The following is a 27,159-nucleotide window of genomic DNA, read 5'->3' as shown; positions in this document are numbered from 1 at the left end:
AAAATATAGTCTAATTAGGCAACTTCATTCTGCTTAATTACTAAAAATTATCAATAAAATTCTTCTTTTTTTTTTTTTTTTGGTATTTGAGACAGGGTTTTGGTAGGTTGCAGAGGCTGGCCTCTCCTACCTCAGCTTTCTGAATTACGGAATTATGGATGCGTGCCATTGCACTCAACTGAATTATCAATAAATTCTTGAGTGATTTAGATATTAAAAAAAAAAACTAAACAAGACCTTAACATATCATGTTCATACTATGATGTTATTCTCTCTGAAATATCATAAAATAATTTCACCAATAACCATCACAGTAATATTTTCATAATCTCTTAAAACAAAATTTAGATCTGTATAGAATTTCTTAGATTCTTTCAAGTTTTCCTTTTTATTTTGTTATTTAAAAAAGTAATGTGTTGCACTGTCCTATTAATTGCCTGTATGCTTTATCGTGTGCAAATTATGTTTGTCAATCAATAATCAACTATATTTAATAAATAATATGAGGTTGTAAGAATTTAAACTGTTGAAGATTGGATGGGATTATCTTTTCTCATTTCTATGTTTGAATCAGTAATTTTTCATTAAATAATACTTCTATAAAGATTCCTTCTCCCTCCATTCCCTGCTTCACATATGCTAGGCAAGACCTGCCATTGAACTACATCTCCAGACCTCTTTTTCTTTTCAGAGGTCCACTCAACCTGTAGTTATTATTAAGAGATTAACAGGGAAAAAACTCCAACAAAATGAAATTATTTTCAAAGAATATAAAATTCAAATATATTTTTATAAAAATCTCCAAAAATATCATGATTGAAATTGCTTATGTATTTCTTAAAACTTGTTTTTCTTTTAAATTACTCAAAAATCTAACTAAGTGGCTGGTTGGGGTTGTGGCTCAGTGGTAGAGTGCTTGTCTAGCAAGTGTGAGGCACTGGGTTCAATCCTTAGCACCACATAACAAATAAATAAATAAGTGAAATAAAGGTATTATGTCCATCTACAACTAAAAAATATATTTTAAAAAATGTAACAAGTGGGAGACTAAAAACTGTGATATTAAATTTTTAAATCAAAATTATTTAAATACATCTGAGTAGTATTCTTAACTTTAGTAGTCATGAAATATTTTCACTTAAATAAAATTACTAGAACTCAATGTCATTAGCTATCAATTTAAAAATTAAATATCATGTTTCATATATGTTACATCAACATTTACATGTATGGTCAGATACAATATGGATTACTTAATATTTCAAATTTTTTTCCAGTAGCCATATTCCAATACAAATATTGTGAATACTGCAATAACTCAAGAGTACTCACAGAACCATAAACTGGAATATGCATACAGCAAGAAATGTATTCTTGATATTACTAGAAAATGACTTTGGTGTGTAAAAATCCTTTGAATCTTTGCTAACAGAAAGAATATGAGAAATTAATTTGCCTTTTTTCTTATCTAAATCACTCTGCTGCTCAAATCTTTACATACTTTAAAGCTGTGTGTATCTCAACTCATTGATCTTCACAACATTCTGATAGTTGCCTTTTGTTTCGAGGACACAGAAGTACAAAGCATTCCCCTAAGGAAGGTATGTAGAGAATGATATTAGAAGAGCAGATGTTTAAGTTCCCAGTTCCCATTATGGTAAGGTTGAGTGTCTGAGCAAACAAAGGAATCCATTTCTTCTTTTAAATGTATGTTTACATAGGGGTCCTTTAAAATACTGCCCAGGTATAATTGCAATACTGATCTTTCCTTTTCAGTGAACCCTAGTTAAACATTATTTAATATGAACCATTTCAGCCATGTATGTGGCCTATCAATTTGGAAGATTGTTATGATGGATTTTTGTTGGGGATGCAAATCAAGTCAAGATAGTGCCTGGCAGTTTGCCAGGAGGAGTGGTTTGTGAAGCAATGCTAGCGAACCATTAAGATGATGAGGATTCCTTAATGACTGACTGCTGTATCTAAATGATGTTAATTGAGTTAAGCTGTGTGTAATTAGTTGAGTATATGTACCTCTGCTGTCTGGCAGAGAAGCGGCTCCTGCTACCTTGGGTGCCCGCTACTTTGAGTTCTTGCTCAGTTCCTGCTGAGTTCACTCACAATAAGTAGTTCCCACTTCAACCTTCAAGTTGCTTGTCACCTCTAGGTTATTTAACCCAGCCGGACTACGGCAGATTTTCCCCTTTTCTGGTGACTTCTTATATTAGTTTTCTATTGCTGATTAACAAATTACTACAAATTTAGTAACAAGACAACACACATTTATTATCTTATAGTTTTTGTGGGTTTGGAGTTTGGTCCTATCTTATATGGGCTTCTGGGTCAAGGATCTTCAGCTCAAGGTCTCACAAGGCTATAAGGTGTAGTGGATGTCTTAATCTGTTTTATGCTGCTGTAACAGCATGCCCAACACAAGGTAATTAATATAGAGCAGAGATTTATTTCTTGTAGTTCTGGAGGTTGCCAAGTCCAAGATTGAGGGGCTAGCATCTTTTTTTGGTTCTGGGGATAGAATCCGGGGGTGTTTAACCACTGAGTCACATACCAAATCCTTTTTTCTTATTTTGAGGAAGGGTCTTTCTAAGTTGCTTAGGGCCTCACTAAATTACTGAGGCTGGCTTTGAACTTGCAGTCCTCCTTCCTCAGCCTGCTGAGTTGCTGGGATTACAAGCGTGTGCCACCATGCCTGGGGAGGGGCTAGCATCTTGTGAAGGACTTCCTGCTGTGTCAAACATAGCAGAAGGTATCATATAGCAAAAGCATGCCAAACAGCAAGAGGAAACTAAATTCAATTTTATAACAGACCCAGTCTTGCTTATAATGACCCTAATCCTGAGATAATGACATTAATCCATTTATGAAGCTTGAGTCACATGACTAATTACCTCTTAAAGATATTTTTTATTTTTTATTTTGAGACAGAGTCTCCCTAAATTGCTGAGACAGGCCTAGAACTTGTGATCTTCCTGTCTCAGCTTCCCAAATCGCTGGGATTACAGGCATGCACCACTAGGCTTGGCTAAGATCCCACCTCTTAATGCTGTTGCACTGAAGGTTAACTTTCCAACACACATTTAAATGACAGCATCTGAGCTGCATTTTCATCTGAAGGCTGATAGGTGATGAATCTGATTCTAAGTCTTTCAATTTGTTGGCAGAACTTATTTCCTCATGACTACAAATGTGACTGAGAGCCCTGGTATTTTTCCTGGCTGTTGGCGCAGTCTGCTCTCAGGTCTTAGAGGTCACCTGAAGAACTGATAGGCCACCTGTAGTAACTCTCTTCATGGTCTTATTCAACATGGTTGCTTTCTTTAAGCCAACAAGTAAAATCTTCCTCCTTGAGAAGAGTCCAGTTCCTTTTTAAAGTATTTTTTAATCAGATCAAGTCAGGTGTGCCCAAGATAATCACTTTTTTTGGTTTGCTCAAAATCAATGTATTTAGGATTTTAATTGCATTTGCAAAATTCATTCATTTTTGTCATGTTCTCTTGGCTAAAAGCAAGTCCACATTTAAGGGGATAGAATTATGTAGGGTGTGAATACCTAAGGGTAAGAGTCATATGTGTCATCTCAGGATTCCGACAATCCTATTCTCAAGAGTTGTTTCTTGAGTAGTCCCAAGTTTGCCTACTTAATACCTCAGTGAACTTCTCTGTAAATTAGAGTACAATAATAGAAATTATTAGGTTGTGGTTGATTCATCTTCTTTGTTTTACTTTTTCTTTGGTGGTAGTGGGGATTGAACCCAGGGCCTCATACATGCTAGGTGAACACACTGACTGACCTACATCCTGATTTTTTTTTTTTGTTTGTTTGTTTTTAGTTTAAGTTGCTCCGGCTGGTCATGACCAGCCTTAGCCTCCAGAATACCTGTGATTATAGGTGTGTGCTACCAGGCCCAGCAAAGGAATTCTCCTTTTTGATTTCTATGTATATATGGTACTGGGGATGCAATTTCAGGGAATTACGTATGCTGGATAAACACTCTACTACTAGGCTATATCCCCTCATCAGAGTAAGGAAAATGCAGATACAAATTGTGCAAGCTGAGTTATTACTACTCCTCTAAGTAATACAACTACTGTCATAATCACTCTTAGCTAATATTTGTTGAGCTATTACTATATATCCAGCATAATTCCAAACATTTTTTGGAATTTAATCTTCATCATAACTTTACCAGATCAGGGCTATTTTTATCATCCCCATTTATATATAAGGAAATATTATTTGTATAAAGAATTTCAGAAAACAAACCAAGTAAGAAGCAGAGAAAGAATTCCAGTTTAGGTAGTAAGACTTCAGAGACCCGAAAGCATTAGTTTAGGCCTTATTTTATAGCAGTCTTGCATTACTTCATGATGATATAAATTCTCAGAAACATGTTATCATAAAATTACCACTTTGTGAACATCACAATATATTTACACTAATCTAAATGGTAGAGGTCACAATAAGTGACCTCTTGATGCAATCAAGATAAACACAAGATAGAAATGGATGAGGCTGCTGCTGGTATTAAAGGGCAGACTTTTATAGTAAATCCTTTTTTGAACACTAGTACTGTAAAATAATGATAACAAGTAGAGTATAATAAGTGCATAAACCATTAAGTCATTTCTTTTTCATTATCAAGTATTATTACATATAATTATATGAGCTATACTTTTATATGACTGGCAGCACAGATTTGTTTACACCTGCAACACCACAAACACGAGTAATGCGTTGTGTAATGATGTTCAGATGTCTATGTCAAAGGTGACAAACAATCTTCGGTTCCATTATAATCGCATATGTGTACCACTACAAATTTGGTCTGTTGACAGAAATGTCATGTGGTTCAAGACTTTGTTTAGAAACTTCAGTTTTTCTCGTCATCTGTTTCATTTTTGGAGATCATACTTTTTTTTTTTTTGAAAGTTCTCTCTTTTGGGCTGGGGATGTGGCTCAAGTGGTAGTGTGCTCGCCTGGCATGCGTGCGGCCCAGGTTCGATCCTCAGCACTACATACAAACAAAGATGTTGTGTCTGCCAAATACTAAAATATAAATATTAAAATTCTCTCTCTCTCTCCCTCTCTCTAAAAAAAAAAGTTCTCTCTTTTAAAAAAATTTCTACAACTGAAAAGTTTGTTTTTACATTTCTTATTTTCATCTTTTTTCTTTCTGTGAGGTTCTATGGTCTCAATTTATTCTAGCGTCTTTTTTCAAGAAGAATGGTATTTGGCCTGATGTAATAAGAACGTAATTGTAGATAAAATATTGAAATCCTTCTGTACTGATTGGTAAGTAGCTGCCCCATTCCTGAATATGTCTTCTTCCCCTTATCTGCCTCAATCTACAACTGAAGAACTTTGGACACCCTCACAATTCTACAACTAAAGGATTAACATCTGACAAAATAAGGTACCTTCAAGACTTCTTTCATTTTTATTGGGAAGTGCCTAGTAAGGATTGATAAACATTTTGAGTATCCTACCTATAAGTCAAAGTCAAGCGTTTTTCATTCTTTATTACTTTGTACCTTTTGTTTTACCTAACTTGAATTATCTTTCTTTTTTTATGTAGTCTGGCAGCTTTTAAAAATTTTGCAGCATAAAGACAGTTCAACTATCATCTCTGTGAAATCTGGTGTGTATGTGTATGGGGGCAGTTCTGAGGACTGAACCCAGGGCCTTGTGAATAGTAGACAAGCCTTTCTGCCACTGAGCTACACTCTGTGAAGTTTCCAACATACTATGAGAAAGATTTAAGTCCTCTTGTTTTATATATTCTTATATCTAATACATACTTCCATGATATTAATGACCTCAAAGTGTTTGTGTGTGTGTGTATGTGTATATATATAACTCCTTCCCTATTGGAGGCACCATAATCTACTCTGGGTATCACCAGCACCTAGCATGTGTGACTGCATTATTAATACTATTATTGTCAGTGAAAAAATGGTTAGTTCCATCAGCAGGTAGTATATCTGAAGAGAATGGAAATGTGTGGTTAAGGACATCTGGGAAAACTCAAAGCCAGTAAAATTGTTTATTTGGAATCTTTGAGAGATAAGTCTCCAATATAAGCATATCTAACAAAACTGATAGTTATTTTTCCCTTTGCTATTAGCACAGACAATTGAGAACAGAGTATTATAAAATTGATATTTTAAATTTGCTTACAGAAGACATACCAAGGGAAACCAATCCCATTTTTCTTTTTATTGTAGAATGATTCTTTTACTATTGAGTACCCATGTACTAAACAAATGATAATAAATGATAATTTAGTATAACTGAGCATCTATTATTTCTTGAGCACCTATATACTATGTTCTATACTAAGTACTTTACGAAGTTCAGCAATTAAGCAATGCAAATCTATTTGTGTTATTTCTGGACTTAAATGCTCTCAAGATAAAGTTCAGATTTTAGGCACCAAATTTATGTAAGGTAACTTCTTCTAGAAAGGCTTTTCTGATTTTTCAAATCCAGATTAGGTGATACTCTTGAAAGCCACCCTATATTTCAAGCAATTGAAAGGCCTAAATTATGAAAAAAAAGTATTAACCACTTGGTGCTAATTTTTTCTTAGCTACAAAAATTTCCTGTTTGCTCTTCTGTCTCCTTCACCAAAGTATAGAATTTTTTTTTCTACTTTTTTTTTTTTTTTTTTTTGAGATAGGTCTCACCACGTTACGTAGGCTGGCCTTTAATTCTCTATTCTTCTGCTTAAGCTTCCAGAGTAATTGGGATAACTGGTATGAGCTACCATGTCAGTTCCGAGTACAGATTTCTTGAGGACAGGCACCTGTCATAGTTTTGGATCACAGTGATAGCTAAATAATGAACAAATACATTAATTTAATAAAGAATTACATTGAAATTGATTACGATCTAATATTTTTCAGTCCCCTTTTGGCTTGAAACACATTTATGTTTATTAGCCCATTGAATCGAGTTGAATTATAATTTTTATAACCATTTTAGAGATGAGAAAACTGAGTAACTCATTATTCTGAAGAAGAGGCAAGAAGCGCAGTGCTTGGAAATAAATCCAGATGTCTCGACCATTAGGGTAGCGACTTATCCTGTGCTCTTGGTTAAGGGTTGGTCCCCAGCCCCCCATATAATTGAAAGGGATGGATACAACTTCCAGTGTGGCAAGGTATGAATTGAAGTACTCACTCCCTCACAGAATATCTGAAAATAAGGGTGCCTCCTCCATTCCCTGGTTATTAACACAGTTCAAGTATATTTTGTGAATTAAAAACAAAACAAAACAAAACATGAATAAATCAATGTACCCCAGCCTGTTTTGAAATTCTTTCCACTTTTCAACTCTCACCTACTTCATTCCTTCCCTTCCGAAGCCTCATAGAGGGCGCTCACCAAGTGCTACTCACTGATAGAGGAAGCTCCACTCAAAAACTCTCCTCACAGTGCAACTAAAAGGCACAGCGCCACCATCTCAGACTTAATTCCCTTTTCCACGACAGGAGGCGGGGCTAAAGTCCCTCATTCAAATAAAAAACTAGGAGATTTGCATGGGGAATGACCAGTCCTTGCGCTTATTGGCTAATAGCATAGTGGGCGGGGTACATATTACGATCCCGGAGCTCCGCCTACATTAATTTGCATAACGGCCCCGGCGCGTGCAAGGGAGAAGCGGGTTTGTTTTTGAATCTGCGGAGGCGGCGGCAGTGGCAGCGGCGGCGCGGCGACTGAAGCGCGCGAGATTGAGGCGGCAGCGCTGGGGACGGCTGCTCGGGACGGCTCTGTAGGAAGGAACGTGGTTGCCCCCTCCCTCAACTCCCGCCCCCCAAGGTATATGTGAATCCCAAGGGCTGTTCTAAGAACATTTTCTTAAATTACTATTGTATTTCTGAAGACTCAAGACCGCATTATGGCGGCTGCGGGAGTTGTGTTTGCGCCTGCGCGGTTGCGGAGCTGCGGGCGGGCGCTGCATGGGAGCACGTGATCTTGCGGGGTCGGGCTCTAGCTGCAGTTGTGCAGCTGGCGGGGCGGTGGCTGCGCAAGCGCAATATTCATTTTCAAGATCTAATGTTCTTGTTGGACGCCATTTGGGTTCTAGATTTAATTTTCTTCATTCTTGAGGGGTTTCGTTTTGGTACTCTCCAATTCTTACAGTTTCAAGGAAAACGTTCAGTTATGTTGTACTCTTATACCGGCCTTCAACCCCTCTCTTTTTACTTGATCCTGAGTCGCTGTGTATTAAATTTTATGTGAAAATTGTCACTTGTGGTTCTCGGTTGAATTTCACGATTAGGGTATTGTGGGACTAAAGTTTACGTTTAGGGAGATAAAGATCGGCACCTAGTGGTGTTCTCACGGGAAGTGCATTTATTTGAACTGCATTTTTGCAAATACATTTTTTAACCCTGTTTTTACCAGTTTGGTTATCAAGGATTGTGCACTATTTACGAAATAGAATTTTAATTTTGGAAATATTGGGACAGTGAAGGAATATAGAAAGTAGTTTAAAGTGAAATCTCAATTGCTCAATTTTTTGTTTTTTAAAAAATTTGACCCTAAGTCAATGAAGTTTTAATTTGAATATTTGTATGCTGAACATCTAAATTTTACATGTTTTCAGTACCTTTGATCAGTTGTCCATTACTGTTTCAGTTAATTATTGCTAACTCTTGAAATTAGTTCATATTCTTTATATTTTGTTTGCATGATATGTAAGCCATAATACTTGATACATTTTGGTGATTAAGAATTTTTACAAAGAATACCCAGTTATTGTGGCCTTAATGAAGAAATTGAGTGGACCATCAAAAAAAATGTCGATTTTAAACATATCAACAGTACTGTATATATGCTTATGAGATATAGTCGTGTTTGATTTTTTTAAATTGTAGATGTGCTTCTGTCTTTTTTTGTTTGTTTGTTTCTTAAGATAATTTTTAAGTGCCACTGGTTCTAGTTTAAAATGGCAGTGTCACTATATTTAGATCTTATATAACACACCTGGGGGAAGTTATATAAGCTTTGATATGTTTCCCCCTTAGTGTAAATTGCTGCTTATTAGGCTAAAAACTTACAAACAGTTTCATAAATTTCATTTGTGGTTCATATGTACAGCATTTGGTTTCTTGGTTCGTTACATGAGCTAAGTTTGAATCATTCTACTGGCAAAAGAAGTGGTTATGGCTTTATACTCTTGGTTTGTTAAATGCATCTTTATTACCCAGAACAAATATCTGAAGTAGTAACTAGATGTAATTGAAAGGAGTACTTTTGGTTGGTAGATTTTTTTAATGATGTCACATGAGATGGAATGGAGTAATAGAAAAGATTTTTCTTTTTTCTCAACAGAATCTTAATTTGTTCTAATGTAATTCGTGGACCTCTGTTGTTTTCTACACAAAATGAAGGCAGTCTTCACTCTTTTATGCTTCTGAGGTGGTTAACTTCCACTTCCTACATGCATGTTATTTCAAGTGTTTTAGAGTTGAAAGTATGTGTGTTTTCTGTGTCTGTGTATGTATACATAATAGGTTAAGAAAATAACTTTGATCTTAGGGCAAAGGTATAGTTTTTCACTTCCACAAAAATGAAATTCTTTGGTTTATGTATTTAAGCTTATCTTTTCTTTTGAATATACAGATGATTGCATCTTGAGTTTATATCGAAGGTCATAAGGGGTACTTGAAGAACGTATACAAGGTAAATATTGATAGGACAGTTTTGCTCATGTTTCTTAGAAAGCATATATAACTATTACTGTAGTAAGATTAATGAATTGTCTGAAGATCAACTATTTGTTCTTTAATACTGTCAGAAACCAAGCATATTTTGAAATCAGTTTTGTGGTTATGATGCCACAAGATTTTGACATATAAAGAATATATAAATGTTTAGATTAGCTTCCTTGAGGAATGAACACTTAGCTAGGGAAGTTATTTAAAAATCTCATGCAGTTTTATAAATTTTATGCATAAAATAGTTTAGAAAAAACAGATTTGAATGATTCAGCCGTAAACCATTAAAATTGTATTTTTCTTTATGATTTGAATGTGATGTGTATAAATATTTTTAATGTAGTTATTATGGAACATTTGGGAAATGTTAAAAATAGTAACATTTGGAAATAAGCACTCTAAATAGTCTGGTGATTTTGAGGACTGCTTTTTGCATGGTTGATCAACCTATGAATGTCACTTAGCTTTTCATTGGGACCATAATTTAATTCCTACTTTTTTTTTTTTTTTTTTTTGGTGCAGTGTTGGGCCATGCATGTGCTAAGCACACACTTTACCACTGAGTTCTACCATAGCCCCCCAATTCCTGTTGTTTTAATTTAGTCCTATGAGTATTTCTCCATTTTACTGTTTTCTAAAATGTTCTCACGATAATACCATATTGTGAAAATCCCCCAAATTACCAAATATTCTTTCAGACATGTTTACAAATGGCCACATGTTATTATCAATTTAATAAGAATCTACTGTGATTTATTAAGCTTTTATCTTTTTTGTCCATTTTGTTGCTCATTTTTCTATTATAAATAATGCTATAGTGAACATCCTTCTACATGAGTCATATTCTGTAACTTAGAATATTTCTTTGACATTACAAATTGATAAATCCCTTTGCACAAGTGTTTCCCATATCTCTATCAGTTAGGCAGGTGAAAAACATAGTAGTAGCTTACTTTTTTTTTTTTTTTTTTTAGTATAAGTAATAAGGTTGACCTTTTAAATATTTTATATTTGTATTTTCTTATTTTTTGTCAATTAGCCACTTTCGATCCCCCCCCACCACTATGGTGGTTGTTAATGCTTTTTTATTGTTGTTATTGTTGGTAACAGCTGTTTATGAATGTTAGCCCTCAACTTTTTGTATTTGTTGCAGTAATTTTTAAAATTCCTTTAGTTTTTCACCTTTTAAGTTATTTTTGATTTTATGTGTTTTATATATATATATATATTTATTTATTTATTTTAAAGAGAGAGGGGGTGGGGAGAGGGAGAGAGGGAGAGAGAGAATTTTTTAGTATTTATTTTTTAGTTTTTGGCAGACACAACATCTTTGTTTGTATGTGGTGTTGAGGACCTGGGCCGCACGCATGCCAGGCGAGCATGCTACCGCTTGAGCCACATCCCCAGCCCCAACATTTTTATTTTACTAATAAAGTTTTACACATAAAGTTTTACATTTCTATTTAGTAAAATTCACTGCCTTTTTCATTTATGACTTCTTTCAGAACTGCTGTGTAAATAAAATGTTACTTATTGTGAGATGAAGTAAATATTCCTTTATTTTGTTAATTACTTCTGGAACTTAAATTTTTTGGAAGTTTTAATGAACTTTTAAAAATACTTTTTAATTTACATGGACATATGTATATATATATATATGTATTTTCATGTATTGTGTATTAAGGTGGGTTGCTAGGAACTATTTTTTAAAAATGTCCAGTTTTCTCCAAATTTTATGTTGTTGATTCATCACTTGCTTTGGTTGCTTCTCTGATCATAACTTATGTATTATGTTTGAGTGAACAAGTATGTTCATTTTTACTTGAGGTCCATTGGCCCTTGGGGATTCTGTAAATACTAGAGAGTTTCCCAGATTACTTGCTGTATGCCATTTTATGTGAGTGTGATATGTGCATTTTTCTGGGTAAAAAGTTAGCTTTTCAAAGGAATATGTAATATAAAATCTAAAAACAGATTAACAACCAATGCTTCAAGAACTTATTCTTAAAGTAGGATTGCATTTTTTAAAAATTTGCAATGGACTATGCATTATATAACTATGTGTTTGTGATGCTATATGCAATACATATTCACTCACAATTCCTCTTCATAATTTTCTTAGCTAATCTTATGTGTTTGACTTTACAGATGAGTTTTAGATTCATTTGGTTAAAATTTTTAAAATGCCAGTTAATGATTTTGTCCAGAATTACATTACATCTATAGGCTGGGATGAGGCTCAGTAGTAGAATGTTTGCGTAGCACGTATGAGACCTTGGGTTCAATCCTCAGCACCATCAAAAAACCAAAACCAAAACAATAACAACAGAATTTATTAATTCTAAATTGGGGTAAATCTTTATATTTATTTTATATTATATTATTTTCTTTATTCAGGAATATGGTATACTTCCTATAAACCCTTCCCCCCAAATGTACTGTTTATAGGAGTGTTGGAAAAATTTGTGATACCTATGACTTTTTTTTTTTTTTTTTTTAAAACCCAGGGGCACTTAACCATGGGCCATATCCCCAGCCCTTTTTATCTTTTAAAATTTTGAGACAGGGTCTCACTAAGTTGCCTTGGGCCTCGATACGTTGCTGAGCCTGTCCTCGAACTTGTGATCTTCCTGCCTCAGCCAGTTGCTGGGATTACAGGTGTATGCCACGACTATCCTGGGCTACTATCTATGACTTTTTAATGTTAATTTACTGTTTTCCTTGTGCTGATATGTTAATAGGGATGAGTTATGTGGGGCCATTAGGTCTATATTTGTTTGAAATCTGAATTTAAGATGATGTGACATGAAAGTAATACCAGTATGAAGTTAGAATTTAGAAAAATAGTTTTTAAAATGAAGTATAATAGAATATTTGAACCATAATCTTTATTTAACAGATTTTTTTTTTAATAGTGGAGGAATTTTGATGTTATCTGATTCCTTTCTGGCCAAGATGGGGTCTAATCTCACAATAAAGATAAAAATTACTTTACTTTCTTTGACAGCATTTAATTGTTACATTTTTCTCATAAGGATCATTCCCTAATTAGCATGAATTCATTCTCCATTAAATCTCTATGTTGATTGCAGGGACTATTAATATTTTGGCAGTATAGGGGATTGAACCAAGGGCTTCACACATGCTAGGCAAGTGCTCTACCATTGAGTTATATCCTTGGCCCTTTCAAATTTATTTTGTGACAGTATCTCACTAAGTTGCCCAGGCTAGTCTTGAATTTCCGATCTCCCTGTCTCAGCCTTTGGAGCATCTGGGATTACACATGTGCCACGTGACCAGCTACAAATATTATTCTTGATTAGTAGTGATGTATTTTATTTGTAATTCTACTTTTTTATCAGAATGGAAAGAGTCAGGTTATTGTGTTGAGGATGTCGCTTAGTAGTAGAGTGCTTGCCTAATTTAGGAATTAGTATTTTCAGAGCTGAATCAGTATTTATAGCATGTTCATTATGGCAATTGATGATCTTATTAATGATTATGTATCTTAGTGAGGCCCTATATCCAATCACTGGTAACAAGGGAGAAAAAGAAAAAAGTCAGATTATTGCCAAAATACCAGTTTTATTTTATTGTTAACTTGAAAATTAATGAAATCTTGAAAAGAAGAAATCAAGGAAATAAAGATAGAACCCAAATGTAAAATATTATTGGCTTCAAGAAAATGAATCCTGTGGATATATATCGAATGTCAAGATATTGGTTTTTCTTAAGCATTTACTTATTTTTAATGAAAAATTCCTGTCTTTGGGTCTTTTCATGCAAATTTAATTATAAAGATTTGGATGTTTTACTTTTTTGTGTGACCTTTGGCCTTAGTTGAAAACTTTTCCAAGTTCTGGGAAATTATAATTCTTTATTTTTCAGACATAGAAGAGAAGTAGCAAATTAGAGACAGTACTACTAGATAAATACTTATGGGTATAGGGACAAGATGATGGCTAGTATCGTGCCAGTAAAAGAAGATCATGTTTCAAATGTTATAAATTTAGCAAGAATGTTATAAATTTAGTTGTGAGGCAATTTGGGAATTAGTATTTCTAGAGCTGGATTAGTATTCATAACATGTTCAATGTGGCAGTTGATTATCTTATTAATGATTGTGAATCACAGAGAATATTTAGTTAAGTTCAACCTATTTAGAAGCAAAGTAGTGTATAATTTTGTTTAGGTGTTTTTGTTGTTGCTGTTTTAAGTGTTGTGAGGCCTATGGAAAATTCGCATATTAGCAAACCTAGTTTTTCAAATGTAGGAAGAAGTTTAAGGCCTTTGAGTTCCTAACAGTTGTGGGCATATCATAAATAAAAATTAGGTGATGTTTTAACACTATTTGAACAGATTTCTAAAATATCATTAATTAGCTCTGGGAAGCTATAGTTCTTTTCTCTTTCCTAGAAAACTCAGAGGTTACCCAACCATTAGTGGAGCTTCTGTTTCATAATCCTTACCCATTTGACCCTCTGATGTTTTCTTAGAGAGCCCAAGACCTTAAAAATTATTTTGTAGTATTGTTTCTTTCTTCTCTTTTTTTATCTTTAAAACCTTTTATTTATAAACTTTAATTCAGCAAAGGCGTGTATGTGAAGATTAGCGAGAGGACATCCCCCTGAAATGGTTGAGGGCCACCAGAGTCAGGAGAGAAGCTGGTGGCCCAACCAGTCAGGGCCAGTGCACAGGGTTACCATGTAGTATTTCTTAGATTGTGCTGCAGTACACAGAGTAAATAAGGCATTTTAGTTTATTTCTGGAATTTTAGTTTGTTCAAAACAGAAGTGAATTACACAAAATTAAACTTTTCTTAGTGGAGACAGAGTGAATGCTAGGAAGCATTTTCTGTTTAAGAATGAGTGGACCAGGACTACTAGTGCTTATGAGTGTTTCTAGTTTTGAATTTTTGACATTTGGATTTTTGTGTCTTCAGGAGAATGATTGAAGCATCTTGTTGGCCACATTTCAGAAACATATGAAAGTTCTTTTTCTTTCTTTCTTTTTATTTATATATAACATTGGAATGCATTACAATTATTATTACACATATAGAGCACAATTTTTCATATCTCTGGTTGAATACACAGTCTATTTACACCAGTTTGTGTCTTTATACCTGTACTTTGGATAATAATGATCATCACATTCCACCATCATTAATAACCCCATGCCCCCTCCCTTCCTCTCCAACCCCTCTGCTCTATCTAGAGTTCATCTGTTCCTCTCATGCTTCCACTCCCTATCCCACTATGAATCAGACTCCTTATATAAAATCTTCACCCCTCACATATCAGATAGAACACTAATCTTTAGGGTATATAAAGAACCCAAAAAGTTAAACACCAAAAATAACGAATAACCCAATCAATAAATGGGTCAAGGACCTGAACAGACACTTCTCAGGTGATGATGTACAATCAATCAACAAATACATGAAAAAATGTTCATTATCACTAGCAATTAGAGAAATGCAAATTAAAACAACTTTTGAGATTTTATCTCACTCCAGTCAGAATGGCAGCTATTATGCATACAAATAAATGTTGGAGAGGATGTGGAGAAAAACATGTGGAAGTTCTAAGGGTACACACACAGATAGTGCTTTCCTGAGAATCTTTTCAATTATATCTATATAAATGTGAAACTGGGGGAAATGAGGATAATATATTAACTTTGCATTCTGAAATATTCACTTATTCATGCCTTTAGTTTCATTGTTCAGAATATTATAATAATTGTTCTATTTTGTGTCTAATACCTGAGAATAACCAGCTGTAGACACTTTAGTTAGGAAGAGAAGCCATTTGTGTGATGGTGATATGTGATAGTAGTATTTATGTTTATGTGATCTTCCCCCCTTTATTTGTGTAGCCCTGTGCTACTTCCAGGAACTACTGTCTACGTTGATACTTAGGAATTATATGTCCATCATTCCATGGTACTTTTATATTCTAATAAGAAATTTGAATTGTCTTGTTAGAATAGTGATTCCCAGAACTATCAAAACTATAAAAGGATCTGTCCTTAGGTGAGTAATTCTGAAAGATAATGCCCTCCATTTTGAGGAAATGTAAACCCAGAAAATGAGAAGGGAGTTTAATTTTGAGGACCAGGAGAAAAAGAATTTGATGGAATAATGAATAATTTGAATGCTTCAATTCATTGCAACTGAGGTTTGGAATTTAAGAGTTTTTTTCTGTCTTTTTACCCTTATTAGATAGAATGCCTTAAGAAAGAAATGTAGAAAAGCATAGAAAGGATAAGACCACTTTTGAACTTTGATCTTTAATGGTGGTAAATGTTGTCAGAATAAATTGGATTGAAGGCCAAATTACTATAAGGGAAGGGACTATGTTACTATTGGTTATTTTTCACTTGTAACAGTACAGAATAAGTCTATGGTATATAGATATCTTTTGTCTTAGCATATGGCTTTCATCATTTAACATGGCTTTTGCACATTTACTAGTAGTAAGGGAGAAAGGGCAGTAGGAGTGCATATCATTCATTTGAGAACATGATATAGAAGTGGCACATTTCACTTTGACTCAGGTTTTATGTCTGATAATTTACTCATTGAAACCTATTTAGCTAGGAAAGAGGCTTGAAACTCTCTAGCTGGATGATCATGTGCTCAGCTAAATTAGATAAAAAGGAAAACCCCATATTAGTGAACAACTAGCATTTAGTGCTACCTATGGAAGCTGGGAAAGTGGTCTCTCAAAGTAATTCATAATTTGATACAAAAAACTAGTTCTCTGTTTTGAGTTAGGTCCAGTTACAATGTAACATTGTATAACTTCCTTTGTAATGGTATTTTTTTGAACTTTGTTTTTTTAATTTGTGGCTGAAATCCCAGCTATTATAAATATTTATGTTATTTGATAGAACTCTTAACCCTCTCTGCCAGCCTTTAGAAACATTAAATAATGATCAGTTAGTTTTCCAAGAACTGGGATTTATTTATTTGGAGCTAAGAATTGAACCTAGAGCCTGTATGTATACTAAGCACATATCACTGAGTTGCACCTCCAGTCTGAGAATTGAAATGTTTAATTTTAAAAATTCAGTTTAGTATTTATGAACCTTGTACTTAATTTAAAAGGAAGGATTAACCAGGTGCCTGTAATCCCAGCTCCTCCAGAGGTGGAGGCAGGACTGGAGGATCACAAGTTCAGGGGTAGTCTGGGCAATTTAGCAAGACCTTGTCTTAAAATAAAAAATAAAAAGGGGTCAGTGGTAGCGCGTCTGTGGGCTCTCAATCCCCAGGCCTGGGGGCAAGGAAAAATCAACCAACCAACCAAGAAACAAACAAAAACACGGAAGCTTTCTGTGGAATGTAAGTGAACGATAGTAATTTGTATAGGGCCGAGAAAGTGGAATTCTGTAGGAGGGAATCAAGGAAATCTTAAAGGAATTTTATTTTAAGGAATGAATTAGAATAATATTACCAGTAAAGGATGGAAATTGCACATGATTTTCAGAGGTGAGAAAGAGGGTAGGAGAAGTCTACATAGTTTGAATCTCGAGAGAGAAGAATAGAACTGTACAAATTTTAAACCCAAAATAACACTAAACAGCTCTCTTTGATATAAATCCTTGATTTTTTAATAAGAATCAGTGTACCTTTATAATATGCCTAACAAAGGATGTTGTTTTTCTCAGTTCAGTTTTATAACTTTCTTTGCTTTACTTTATATCTCTTTTAAAGACATTTTTTAATTTCCACTTTTATGTCTGTTGTGTACTTTGTCAGTTTTTTGAGATTAGGAATAATATTTTATTGATTTACCTGACAATTGCCATATTTTAAAGGCAGATTCTAATTCATTATAATAAGATCGCTATTGAAAGTTAAAATTGCTTTTTATTATGCCTACCTTAATAGTCAATAAATGTTGCTCATTGAAATAGAATTTCTTAGTTTTAGGTGGAGGTGCAAAAACAGGAAGTAGGATGTTCTGATTCTTTTTTTTTTTTTTACATTTAACTCATTATCCACAGAAGTCAGAACTTTTAAAAAGTAGTCAAACAAAGTATACTTGAGTGGCATTCATTGTTCAACTGATGAATTACCAAAAGATTTGACAGGCAGTTTATATGTAAAAATTATAAATAATAAGTTTATAAATTTAAATGTAAATCCACTTTTGGGGGAAAAACCTTCAGTAACTTCAGAAATAGAAGAAAATGAAGAAAACAAGAAAACCCTTTTTCTTATTAGGTTCCTAAAATATGACTCTGAAAATCATTGATTCAAATTAATCTGAATTTGTAGAAAAGATGGAAAAATATATTTTATTTTAAATTTCTATGATTCTTTCCTTCCCCTACCAGATTTAAGTGATTTAAAATTGGAAAATAAATGAACAAAGAAAGGAAGGAAAAAAAAAGAAAAGGCAAAGAGTTTTCTTAAAGCAAGAGTTTTCTTAAAGCAAGTTAGTAATATAGTGAAGTAGAAAGAATAAATATCTCCCCGTAGTAATCTTTATCAAAATGGGTTTAACTCTACTTTGTAATGTTGTGAGGATTAAATGAGCTTTCATGTATACAATGCTTAGCGTTTGTACTTGACACATTCCTTTTTTCTTGCTTGGTTTCTTTTTGGATCAATTAGTCATTCATGAGTATTTCTTAAGAGGCAGCTGTGTTCAGGGAGACCTGCTATACAGGCTGATTTACAGAAAATTTCTAGAGCTAAGCTTTAAATATTTTTTACAATTAGTTTAGAAAAACAGATTTGATAATACCATCCTCTAGTAAGGAGTATAAGTATTTAGGCAGTTTTGTGAAGGAGTCCTGTTTTAGGACTGACTTATTAAATAAAAAAAGAAACAAGAATTTAAAGAAAAAACCCAAAGATTACTAAGGTCACTAAATTTATAGCAAATCTCTTCATGGTGAAAAAACATCCTTTTTTTTTTTCTCACATTAATTAGATCTGCAAGATTAGTCACATTTCTTCAGATGGTTGTCATTGCTAAAATTAGGGATGAAGTCATTAATTTTGAGGACTAGATCCACACAGCTATATGCCCCTATCCCAATATCTCAGCGTGCAGAATACTTCCCTTTCTTCAACTTCAGTTATAGAACTTGCTGGACATGTTCAATCAAAATTGAGGCAAATTGAGCCCGGTGCTGTGGCGTAAACCTGTAATCCCAGTGACTCTGGAGGCTGAAGCAGGAGGATCATGAGTTCAAAGCCAGCCTCAGCAACTTAGTGAGGCTCTAAGCAGCTCAGTGAGACCCTGTCTCTAAGAAAACATAAAAAAGGACTGGGAATGTGGCTAAGTACCCCTGGGTTCAGTCCCTGGTACCAAAAGGAGGAGAAAAAAAAAAAAAAAAACTAAGGCAAATTGGAGGAGAGCGCTCAAGCACCCATAGTCCCAACTACTTAGGCGTCTGAGGCAGGAGGATTGCTTGAGCCAGGAATTGGGGACCAAGCTGTGCAACATAGTAAGACTTCATCTCTCTCTCTCTCACTTATTTTAATTAAAAGCTTTTTCAGTGCAGGGGCTTGAGCTTGGGACCTCAAACGTGTTAGGCAAGTATACCACTGAGCTACATCTCTAGCCTCCATCTATTAAAAATGAGCCTGGTGCAGTGGTGCACACTTGTGATCTCAGTGGCTTAGGATGCTGAGGCAGGGGGATCATAAGTTCAAAGCCAGCCTCAGCAACTTAGCAAGTCCCTAAGCAATGTAGTGAGACCCTGACTTAAAATAAAAAATAAAAAGGGTTGGAGATGTGGCTTAGTGGATAAGTGCTCCTGGGTTCAATTCCTAGTAAATCCTTACTCAAAGATAGATAGACAGATAAGATAGATGGATGGATGGATAGATAGATAGATAGATAGATAAAATTGAAGTCAAAATTATTATTTTTCCCATAGCCACCCTTGGGATCAGGCTTCTGCCCTTAATGCACAGATTTGGCCATATAAATTTATTAGTTGGTTTCTGATTTTATTTTGGTGTTTTATTGATCATTTAATTATATACATAGGTTTAAATGCAGTGATAACTTCAGAGTAAACTTCTGTCTGGATATTTTGTAAAGTATTATATATCAGCTTGTTTTACTTGATCAGGATCTAAGAGTTTTCTAATTTATCTCAGTGAGTTTTAATGTGCTGTAACTATGATAGTCTGGTATCATGGTTCTCCAAGATTCTTGTATTTACATATTCTTGTATTAACATGTTCCTGTTTTGAAAGGAACTGATATTGTTTATTCCCTTTAAAGCTTAGATTCTAGAAGAAATACTGAATTGATTTCCTGTGAAGATTTAGTAAGCATCATTTCTACATTTGAGATGAAGTTCTTGTTTCTGTTATACCTAATTTAAGAGATTTGTTTTAAAATGTTTCTAGTGTGGCCATGTTACAGATTTAATTTATCCAAATTTTATATTGGTAGGGAGGAAAACATTAAAACTGTATAAACTGATTCATAAAAAGTAAAAAAATATATACTTTATATCAGTATTTAATCATCGCTATAAGCAGTTGCTAGACAATGCTAATCAGTATATTCAGTATTTTTCTATAGAATCATTCTAAAATGTTTCTGGTTAACTTAATACCTATATTAGGAACTTTCACAGGATATTTTTCCCCTTGAATTCTGAGGGTGATGGATTAAGATATAACTTAAATTACTATTTATACAATGTATATTTTAAATTGTGGGTTAGAGATAGATTAAGAAGAATATATTTTTCTCTTAAGACCATTAAAATTATTAACTACAGTTAAATCAGTTCAGTTAGCACTTGATAATTCTTGTTTTGCTGATCTTGGGTTAAATAATTGCTTACACAAAGTTTTCTGCTCTGTGTAATAGAATCATGAAAATTCTGACCTATTCCCTTGATGCATTTATTACAGATATTTATTCATGAAGGTAACTCCAGCTTTATACCAAAATGCCTGCTGGCATCATGAATTAGTTATAATGGTTTGAGGTAGTTCTTTTTTTCTTTTCGATGTACTTTGAGGTCAAGCCCAGGACTTAATTCATGCTAAACAAGCACTCTACCACTGAGCTACACCCCCAGACCTTTTTAGTATAGTTCTTTACTGAGAATTTTCAGTGTTTATTTAGAAGACATATTTTTTTCCTTCAGGTACAGTAACATCAAGAATATTGTGTTTATTTGTTCTCATTGCTCCAGTGTAGCTTCTTTGTTCTCTGTGTCTTGTGTACAACTATTGTCTTAGAATTTTATTCACCCTTAATTGGGATGTCCTTTACTGCTTTCGCAGAACAGATGCTTTCCATACCCATGTGCCTTTATTGACTTTTTCTGCCTCTTGGGGGGAAAAGGTTCATATTCTTTAATAGCATTTGGAGAAAGGTACATGGGAAGTATGTTTTTAAGACATGTGTGTCTGAAAAATGTCATTGTATGTGTTATACTTGACTGATAGTTTGGCTGGGTATAGAACATTAGGTTGAAATAAATTTCCTTCAGAATTTTAAAGGCACTGCTACATCATTTTCTTCTGTCTGTTATCACTATCAAGAAATTGCAATCTACTACTATTTCTGATTTCTCTCCTTTAATGGAAGTTTGAGAATTTATTAATTACCTCTTATGTTCTGAAATTTCATTGTAGCATGCCCTAGTTTGGATTTATTGCCATTTCCTGATATTTATTGGACTTTTCTGGTCTCTCCCTTCCTTGTGTCCTTTTTTCTTTTTTTGTTTGCTGGGGGCCTCACCTGCAGTAAGCAAATGCTCTGCTGAGCTACTTCATCGATCCTGACATGTTTTCTTAGCTACTTCACAGGTCCTGAAATGTTTTCTTGTGATTTCATTGGTAATGTTTTTTCTTCTGCCATTCTGTCATTCCAATTTGATGGTTTGGACCCTCTAACTCTATTTTTTCCTCCTATTTTTCTCTTTTTGTTCTGGCACATTTCAACTTTATGATGTAGTTGTTCTGTTGAGTTTTTCATTTCTGTTATCATGTTTCTCTATCAATTTCTATTTTTTATATAGTATATTTTTTATATAGTACTCTGTTCTTAACTGGGGTACAACATTTTTTTCTATCTATTAATGTTTATTGAAGTTTTTTATTTTCCTCTCGTGTATTTTATTTAAAATTTTTTTTTTTTTTGTCTGCCCTCCACATTACACACTTTTCTCAGTGGCTTTCTTCCTTTGCTGATTGCATAATGTAATGTGGAAGACTAAAAAGTTGAGTGGAATATCTAAGTTCAGCAGTTTTGAAATTTTCTATGAGATGATCCAGGTAGATGTCCTAACTAAACAAATGAAACTTGTATTTACCAAATGCATGTCTGTCAAATGTAGTGAAATTTTCTTTAGGTTCTACGGAATTTTCAGTAATTTGCATATGTATAGTTTTCTAGAGTGGTATATAAAAAATGTAGTACTTGACTAGAATTAATTCCCTTCTTGTGGTTTTCTTTTTTCCTTATTACTACATGTGTACTCTTGGCAAATGAGTATTCTTTGGATATAGAAATTAGAGATTGTAGCACTCTATCTTCAACATGGTTTTGGAAAAGAAATGTGAAACATGCTAGTTTTTAATTAGGAAGAGATAAAACATTGGATAATCTTGGAAATGTTTACCTAACATGAGAATTTTTTTCCAAATATGTATGTTTTTACAAATGAAATGATTGGGCTTATAACAATAGTCCTAATCTAAAATTTCTGATAAAGATTATTTGTGGTATTATATGATCAAGGTGTGTGCTGTTTATAAATAGTAAAGTTTAAAAGTAGGTAATTATATTTTTATAGTATTCCATAGACTCTTCAGAGATTAACTATTTTATGCACATAGGTGCTCCAGTGTAGTGCCTATAAAAACACTAAAAACTGAAAAGTGCTCCACAAAAGGTATTTTGGATTCTGTAGTATGGAGGCTTTTATATCATAACTAAAAACTTATTTGACTACTATATAAATATAAGAACACAGACTCTAAAAATGAAGATTCTTAAAAATGTAGGACTGGGTTTATAGCTCAGCGGTATAGTGCTTGCTTAGCACATGTGAGGCACTGAGTTCGATCCTTAGCACCACTTAAAATAAGTAAAATAAAGGTGTTGTATCCATTTACAACAACAACAAAATTTTTTTTTAAATGTAGAAATTTCTGAGATTTTTGTGGTAGAAACAAAAGCACTGTGAATTAATTTCAATTTTCTACCTATTGAGCAAATACTCGTTCACATTGTGACCAGAGATTGGATAAAGATATGATTTCTGTTCTTAAAGAAAGATGTAAGTAATTTTAATGTGGTAAGTGTGGTATGAATGAACAATTTTGAGAGAACCTGGTTTGTGGAGTGGTCATAGTAAGGAATAAGAAGAGGAATGTTAGTGATAATTTAGGTTGAATCATTAATAGGATTTACTAGGTGAACTAGGATAGTTTTCTTTGGAACAGAGTGTGAAAAGTGTTGGCACTGGCACCAGTCACCTGAATAGCAGCCTACCATTTTCTCTTCTTGTTACCATAAGACAGAAACAGAACCAACATATGACCAGGTAGATAACTCTGGGTTGGGTCTGACTGTAGTCTGTATTATATTTCAGCTTTTAGTTGTTTTTTGAAGCTAGTCTCATAACGTGTTTTTGCTACCACTAATTGATGATTAAACCTGTTAGGATTGGTATGAGAATTGACATAGTGTTTATAAAATGTGTTCATCATATAGCTCTAAATATTTTGGGAGTTTATAACAGTCCTGCCCCTCAATTAAATTTATATTCCAATGCTACAGTAATATTTATCTGTTCAAATCTTTCCCCTTTTATCAACATTTACTTTTAGTGAATAGATTTTGCTTAAGCTATCCTCAGAGAATCAGTCATATTTTTGAAGAATTAATTTGGCTTATATCAAGTATAACTTTTTTTCCCCGATATGGTCCTTAAAATAGTTCTTACATTTATTATCCAATTTGCCTCATGGAAAATGAATAAAGACTTTTTAAAGCTTAGTGATTTATTTGGTTTCTTTCTTTCTTTTTTTTTTTGTGTGTGTGTGGGGAAAGATATTGGGGATCCTTCAAACCCAAGGCCTTGTGCATGCTAGGACAGTGCTATATCCCCAGCCCTAAAACTGAGTTATTTTTAAAAACAAAAAAACAACAACAAAAACCCCTTTTATTATGGAAGCTTCCAAATACAGAAATAGAGTGGAATAATGTGCCTGTCACTGAGTTTGAATGATTTATCATTTCATGGGGCCAGTCTCCTTTTTGCTATATTCCTATCACTCTTAACTATATTCTTAGAAAGTTTTAGTGATGTATACATTTAATGACGTATAAAATAACACAGGATGGCTAAATTTCAGGAAGATAGACCAAGGAAGAATGAAGGAAAATGCGGATTCCATAGCTGATGGGAACTGTCAAACAAACAGGTTCTTTTCAGTGAATTTGGCCTTTTCTTGATGGCTGTGTTACTGCCAAGCCACAATTTTGAGGACGCTTTCAAATTTGCCTGTTAATGTTCTCACATTCAGACTGGCTTTTACCCTTTTGTGCTCCCTGTTTTTTCTTCTTAGTGTCTATATTCTGTTTGCTTTTCCCTAGCATTAAAATGTTGGGAGGTCTGTGGCAGGGCATGAAATATAATTTGCCTTGGGACCAAACACTTAACCTGGGGATATATTTATGATCATCTAGACTACCAAAGAGAAGACATTTTTATTCTTATGGTACATTATTCAAAGTAAACTTTTGTTTCCATCTTAGTTCTAAAGACTCTATTGACAAGATTTCAAAAATTTGATCGTAAGATCTAGCCATTCTGCTGGATTTGAGCACTTGAGGCTTTAGATTCTGTGGAGAAATCTTTTTAATTTGCTTTCTATAAATTGAAATTAACTTGATCAAGTGATTATTAGGGTTTAAAGAACTTGATTTTTCAGAAATTATAAAATTGAAACTCTTTATGATTAAAGAACATAAAATATTTTTTTTTTTTTAAAGGTGGGGGGCCTTGAGCAGGGTTTGACTTTTTTTTTTTTTTTTTTCTGGACTGAAATGGAGGCTTTCTTTCAGGCGAATTCCCTGATGTTTGCTCTGTGTGATTTGGCTCTATCTCTGTAACTGCTAATATGTGGCATGGACTTCAGGTTGTTTGGGATCTGGATGTGCACAAAGTCTGTGTTGCAAGCCCGGATTCACAGACAGTATGTTACAAACCTGGCTTGCTGCCTCTGTTTTCATTTTCTGTGTCCTGAGTAGCTGCATTGTTTGTTGCAGTATATGCATTGCCTGTTGTGTGTGTTCAGTTTCCTGCAGACTGACAAAGTGGGAGGGGCTTTGTTTGATACATAGCTGGGTTTTCACTGTGAGTTCTTGAGTGCACATTGCAGCCATCTTAATTACACTTTTGTGCAACTGAGACTGTGCAGCTGTCTCAAAATGGCTGCTAACCTAGTCTTTGTAGCTGCTTAGGCAGCAAGTATGTCAGTGAGGAGACTTGTCACATACATCAGGACCAGAGGTAAGAACCAATTACTCTTTTCTTTAAACAGTCTAATTAAAAATCATTTGAATTTAAATGAATTTATATAGGAAGGCAAACTTACAGCTTGCTTGCTAAAAAGTTGAAATGTTTACTAGAACTATAAGCCTATATTATGGAAACATTACATAGGATGGTGAGGTCAAAGGTTAAATTCCTGTAATTTCCTACAATTTTATATTCTGTCATTGTCAGAACATTTAATTACCATAGTAGTGCTTTTTTGGCCTGATTAACTTAATTCTTCTATATTGGATATTTTGGTTAGCTTGATATTTATTTGTAGAAATTGAAACAATATATTATCTGAACAGGTTTTTAAAAAACAGAAGTCTAAATAAACCATGCAAAGGGTATAACTTTTCTGCTCTTTTTTTTTTTTTTTCCCTGTGTATGTGGGGGTTATTGCTTGGAAGCTTTCAGGAAGAATGGTTATTCTCTATATAAATCTTAGAAAAATATTTTAATACTCTTAAATCGTTTTGAAAAAACTTCATTATGGGTCCCAAATCTTTCTTATCATACTGTCTCCTCTGAGATCCAACTCTCTTCACATTCTTAATAGTGCTTCACTTTTTTCTTCATAGTACTTTTTGATTTAATTGACATTTAGATTCAGATTTAGAATTTAAGAATTTAGATTTAGATTTAGAATTCTAAGCCTGGATACCTTTTTACTTTATGTGTAGTGTATTTTAATGCCATTATAGCTGGAGTAAATAATTGTTTTAATTAACTGATGATATTATGCCTATTTAAAAGTACTATAATTTTGTAAATGTGGTTTCAGAAGTTTCAGAAAGCATTCTCAGTATTGTTCTGAAGTAGAACCGTTTATTGAGATACTTACTCCAAGGCGCTGTGGTTACCCAAAAAGGTGGGAGAACGAAATTCTTATCATGTAATATTTCATATAGCAGAACATTTATACTTTAAGCAGTGCTTAAATCACAGTATTTACTAGATTTTTTCTGTTAATTCAAATAGTATAGTATTCTCCTGTGACATTGTCAGTGGATTATTATGAATATATCCCTGACTAATATGACATAGAACAGTAAGTCTGAACTTTCAAGATAGAGCAACTTTCTAAAAACAACATTTTGCAAATTAAGTTCTTACAGAGGACCCCAATAAATAAAAAAGGGTTAATGTGATATTTTCTTGTTGTACTTTTCTTTTATTGTATAAATTTGTAACATCATAAGTATATTGAATAAAATGAAGATAGTTACACAGTTATGAAAACACTTCAAATTAGATCATATATGATAATTATAACATTGATAGTTCCATTTAACTCGTTTATTAGTAATTCACTGTGGAAATTCAGTTTGAAAATCAGACTATCTATGTTCTGTTTTGATTTTCATGAAGGTAGACTATAAGACTATATTTATAAGACTTAATAGGTTAAGGTTGCTGCCTTATCACAAACTTGTGTTTTTTTTTTTATTGTTACTTGTTAGTTTTTTTAATTGTTAGAGAAAACTAAGAATAAAAAATTCAATATATGTAAGGTAGCCTGTTCATTCTTTCAGTAAAGTCTTGCCCTGTAGTGTGTTTGAAACATAAATATTCTGTGACCTTAATCACTTTCATTTTCATGCTTATAGTATCAATAGCTTACTGTCTTAGTTGCAGAGGTGGAGGGAAGGGAAAATAAATTTTAGTATTTAAAATATGTATATTTTAAAAATTACATAATGCAAGTGACCTTCTTGGTTTGGTATTCTCTAATGCTGGAGAAACTCTGACTGAGCTAAAATTACAGAGCAATTTATGTTAGTTTTCAGAGTGGGACATAGGGAAATTTTAGTGATCCACTTCTTTTGCCTTCTATTGCTGACTATAAAATTTGCTCCCACCTTTC

At 33.6% G+C, this 27,159-nt stretch overlaps 1 protein-coding gene across 4 annotated transcripts in view; it reads left to right on the top strand.

Moving 5' to 3' along the window:
- The first annotated feature begins 7,647 nt into the window (after positions 1–7,647).
- Positions 7,648–27,159, top strand: part of Atf7ip (activating transcription factor 7 interacting protein) — a 107,536-nt gene continuing 88,024 nt past the window's right edge. For 2 of the 4 annotated variants that reach the window (XM_005331894.5, XM_005331892.5), the window contains exon 1: positions 7,648–7,839. The gene's annotated coding sequence lies outside the window, so the exon portion shown is untranslated. Of the gene's footprint in view, positions 7,840–9,648; positions 9,709–25,111; positions 25,266–27,159 lie in introns of those variants that run through there. The other 2 variants (XM_013361378.4, XM_005331893.5) reach the window with 2 other exon arrangements.

Source organism: Ictidomys tridecemlineatus, chromosome 6 (genome assembly GCF_052094955.1).
Source record: "Ictidomys tridecemlineatus isolate mIctTri1 chromosome 6, mIctTri1.hap1, whole genome shotgun sequence".
NCBI lineage: Eukaryota > Metazoa > Chordata > Mammalia > Rodentia > Sciuridae > Ictidomys > Ictidomys tridecemlineatus.
The sequence above is the reverse complement of the archived record's forward strand: the minus strand, read 5'-3'. Positions and strand labels throughout refer to the sequence as shown.